This window comes from Diaphorina citri, unplaced genomic scaffold (genome assembly GCF_000475195.1).
Source record: "Diaphorina citri unplaced genomic scaffold, Diaci psyllid genome assembly version 1.1 scaffold2977, whole genome shotgun sequence".
Taxonomy (NCBI): domain Eukaryota; kingdom Metazoa; phylum Arthropoda; class Insecta; order Hemiptera; family Psyllidae; genus Diaphorina; species Diaphorina citri.
In genome coordinates this window covers 5,579-9,914 of record NW_007380389.1, presented here as the reverse complement: position 1 = coordinate 9,914, position 4,336 = coordinate 5,579, and the positions used below count along the sequence as shown (strand labels likewise).

Here is a 4,336-nt window from a genome sequence, read left to right as displayed (position 1 = left end):
GTGGCGTATGAGGAGAAGATGGGAGAGGGGGAATAGAAGTAGAAGGGGGAAGTCGAGAGGAGGAGGGATTGAAATAAGGGGAAGGAGAAAAAGAACGCGAGGCAAAAGAAGAAGAAAAGTAGTGGGGAGGAAGGCAAGAAGAAGAAGAAGAAGAAGAGAAAGAAGGGAGAAGATGAGAAGAAGTAGAAGGGAGAAGAAGCGAGGGGGAGGGTAAATAAGAGTTAGAAGATAGTGAGGGAAGAGAAGAAGATGAAGAAGGAGGAATATGGGATATAGGGGGGGAGGAAGAAGAAGAAGGTGGCGTATGAGAAGATGTAGTAGAAGGGGGAGGGGTAAGAGAAGATTTGGATATTTCCTGTGCTATGTTTATCCAGTACTTATTAAAGGTATTAGCCACAGCTGTTGGATTTTCAATGAGATTATCGCCCATCTTCAGTTTGTAGGTATTTGCTGTTTTTTTCTTGTTTTAGGACCTAGGTGACATTTTATCGCTATTTTAATGGCACTTTGGCCATTAAAATTTCACCTCCTCCTCTCTTTTATTCTTGTTTTACAATAAAGTGGGAATTTTTATATAAAAAAATACAACAATGAAAATAGGGTGATCTCTTCAGCGCTCTCTCGCTAATTTCAAACTAAAGACCATCTTGACCCACACTAAATTTAAATCCACGATTTACTTAAGGAATTGCCCTGGTACCTACTTATGGCTTATGGGGCTATAATGCTATGTTCAGAAAGAGCAATGATATTAGGAATTATAGGTAGTTAAACTTCTCATTATTATTAAATTATTAATGCCTCAGGCATTCTCTTCCATCCAACCCCTATAGTCATTCTACTTATAGCAAGAATATAAATCCAAGTAAATCCAAGTATCTTTATCTTCTTTTAAGAAACTAAACTAACTAAAGTTTTATATTGGGTACACTCCACAATCTGTAGAGTCAGTGGTTAGGTAGACTGTAAAATAAGTCATTTGATCGTAAAACTCTGGATTTTCTAAATCAGTGGTTCTTAACCCATGGTCCGTGTAAAAGTTGACAGTGGTCCGTAGTAAGTTTTGATATAAAGTTTTGCAGAAGTTGTACTTGGTGAAAAATCACTTTGCATGGGAGTTTACTGCTTATTAAACTCACTTCAGTAAGTAAATTCTTGTTGGATTTTGAGTGGCTTTTTATGACTGTCCAGATGGTTTTAGCTTTCTTGTTTTGCGGGGCTTGTTTTATTTTCTGGATTGCGGATTTACTCTTAGCCTCCGTCACCACCTTCTGAAGAATCCTACAGTATGTACGATAATAGCACAGGAAAGATGGATCACGAGTATATAGGCTTAAGTGATAAAGCGAGCGCTTGTTCTCACTAGAAACGCGAATACCTTTTGTAATCCAATCTCTCCTCCCTCTCCTACCTAATGAGACGGTTTTATAAGGGAAGTGGGAATTAAAGAGAAAGAGGAAAGTGTCATAGAAGAAGGATAGTTGTTCATCGACATGAGGGAGGTATAAGGGAAGTGGGAATTAAAGAGAAAGAGGAAAGTGTCATAGAAGAAGGATAGTTGTTCATCGACATGAGGGAGTTGGTAAATTGGAGAGAAATCAGCTTGTGTTAGGGATTCAAGAAAAGCATTGATCCGATTAGGCGTGAACGTTCTTTTATAAGATTTTTCCGTGTTCATGGACTTTTGGACTTTATATTGAATAAGCTGACCATGCTTATGGTCGCCTAGTCCGCTGTAAAGGTTAGTGGAGTTGTTAAGGAGTAGTTGAGGGGGGAAATTAATGAAGATATTGTCGATGCAGGAGGAAGAGGTAGGTGTGATGCGAGTAGGAGTAAGAACAGTAGGTTTGAGATTGTAGAGATTTAAGATGGAGAACAGGTTTAGTTTTAGACTTGTATTTTTTAGTAGATCGATATTTGTATCTCCACATACAGCTATGTGTTTAAAGGAGCCCACTCTCTGCAGAAGACGGTCGAGGCAATCGTAAAAAACATCAATGTCAGACCGAGGGTTGTTTGATCTGTATATTCCAATAACAACTGTTTCTAAGGAGATGGATTTGATTGCCGCGAACTCGAAGCTAAAGAGAGTAGGCTCAATGTCTAAGGAGAGAGGAGAAAAGTCAAGATTGTCTCTACAGTAGAGCGAAACCCCACCCCCTTGTTTGTCATTTCTGTAATAGCTGGCAGTGTTAACAAAGCCAGGTAAGTTACAGCACGGGGCACATTGCTCTGACAGCCACGTCTCTGTGAAACAGATTACATCAGGTTCTAAATTATGATTATTTGATAAGGTTTGAAGAAATACCTCGACTGATGGAATTTTGTTTCTGAGGCTTTGGACGTTGTGGTGCAGAATAGTGACCGTGGAGGAAGATTGAGTAGAATGTGGTGGACGGGGTTTACGCTTGACCTTCGAGTTTTTAGGATGTTTAGATGATGAAGAAGGAGGAAAAGCAGATCTGAGGCTTTGGACGTTGTGGTGCAGAATAGTGACCGTAGAGGAAGATTGAGTAGAATGTGGTGGGCGGGGTTTACGCTTCACCTTCGAGTTTTTAGGATGTTTAGATGATGAAGAAGGAGTAAAAGCAGAAGAAGAGGAAGGAGGAGGGGAAGAAGAACAAGATGAATTTACCGGTACTTTTTGTCCGACATTTCGCGGACAAAAAGGTTGGGCCAAGGGAGAAAGAGAAGAAATAGGAGGGACAGCAGAAGGCAGAGAAGAGAAGGGAAACGCAAACGAAGAAGAGGAAGGGGGAGGGGAAGAAGAACAAGATGAATTTACCGGTACCTTTTGTCCGACATTTCGCGGACAAAAAGGTTGGGCCAAGGGAGAAAGAGAAGAAATAGGAGGGACAGCAGAAGGCAGAGAAGAGAAGGGAAACGCAAACGAAGGAGAAGGAGGAGGAGGAGGGTAAGAAGAAGAACAGTTTGATGGTTGATTTTCACGTGGGTAAAAGGGTTGAGCTAAAGGAGAAAGAGTAGAATTGATAGAAACAGGACTTTCCTTAGTCGGTCGAATATTGTTGTTATTTTGAGCATTTATTTGAGGGTTTGAATAGGGAGGTATAAAAGAAGGAGGAGGAGGAGGAGGAGGAGAAGAAGAAGAAGAAGAAGAAGAAGAAGAAGAAGAAGAAGAAGAAGAAGAAGAAGAAGAAGAGAAAGAAAAAGGGATAGGTGACGAGGAGGGGGAAAAGATAAGGGGTGAATTCCCAGAAGAAGAAGAGGTGGAGAAGAAGGAAGGAGGGATAAAAGAAAGAGACGAAGACGCAGGAGAGAAAGTGGGGGAAGGGAATGAAGGTGGAAGGGAAGAAGAAGAAGAAGTATAAAAAGCAGAAGCAGAACGAAAACAAGAAGCAGCATAGGAAGCAGAAGGTTCATGACATGTTAGAGGTGTTATGGTAAGTTGTGACTCTGCTATGAATTTAGGTAGATTTAAATCATAAATGACCAACAACAACGTTGGACAAACAATTTTCTATCACCTGATCGCCTTATTTCCTCCTCCTCCTCTTCCTCCATTAACAACACCAACAATAATCACAACACCAACTATAGTGGTAGTGGCTGTTGTTGTTGTTGTTTTGTTCTGTTGCTACTACGATTAGCACTACGGTAGGTAGTCAGGGCCTCTTCGCTCCCTATTGGACAGAAGAAACATTCTGCATTATGAAAAGGTACAACATTATTAATGGGTGAAGTACGAGCCAGGTAAGAAGAAAAAATTAGATTTAAATTAGTACTTTTATGAAGACTAGATTGAGAGGTAATTAACAATGATGCTATTGCACGCTACTACGATTAGCACTACGGTAGGTAGTCAGGGCCTCTTCGCTCCCTATTGGACAGAAGAAACATTCTGCATTATGAAAAGGTACAATATTATTAATGGGTGAAGTACGAGCCAGGTAAGAAGAAAAATTTAGATTTAAATTAGTACTTTTATGAAGACTAGATTGAGAGGTAATTAACAATGATGCTATTGCACGAAAAAAAATTATCGGAGAGTATGATTTTTATAGCACATGTACATGGTAAAAATGCCGTAGGTTCATAACAGTAGGTAGAAATAAAGTGAACTAGTTCATGATACTTGACGGTGTGATCATAGTAATCATCCGATATATTAACAATATTGAGATAGTATAGTGTAACCTGGGGTTCTGCCCTATGACTGGAAGCTAAAATATTACAAGCAAGAATAAGAAGAAGAATGGACCCAGGGTTATGAACCGAGTTTAGCAAAGTGTAGGTTTGATAAAAATTGTAAGAGACGACATTATTTGTAATAATTGTAGAAGGAACTGAAGAGGCTGTTAACATCGTATCAGTGACA

At 39.8% G+C, this 4,336-nt stretch overlaps 1 long non-coding RNA gene across 1 annotated transcript; it reads left to right on the top strand.

Moving 5' to 3' along the window:
- Window positions 1-1,168: 1,168 nt before the first annotated feature.
- Window positions 1,169-2,312, top strand: LOC113471766. Its single transcript, XR_003394343.1, has 2 exons — window positions 1,169-1,502; window positions 1,580-2,312. It is a non-coding gene; the product is annotated as an uncharacterized LOC113471766 (long non-coding RNA).
- The last annotated feature ends 2,024 nt before the right edge of the window (window positions 2,313-4,336 follow it).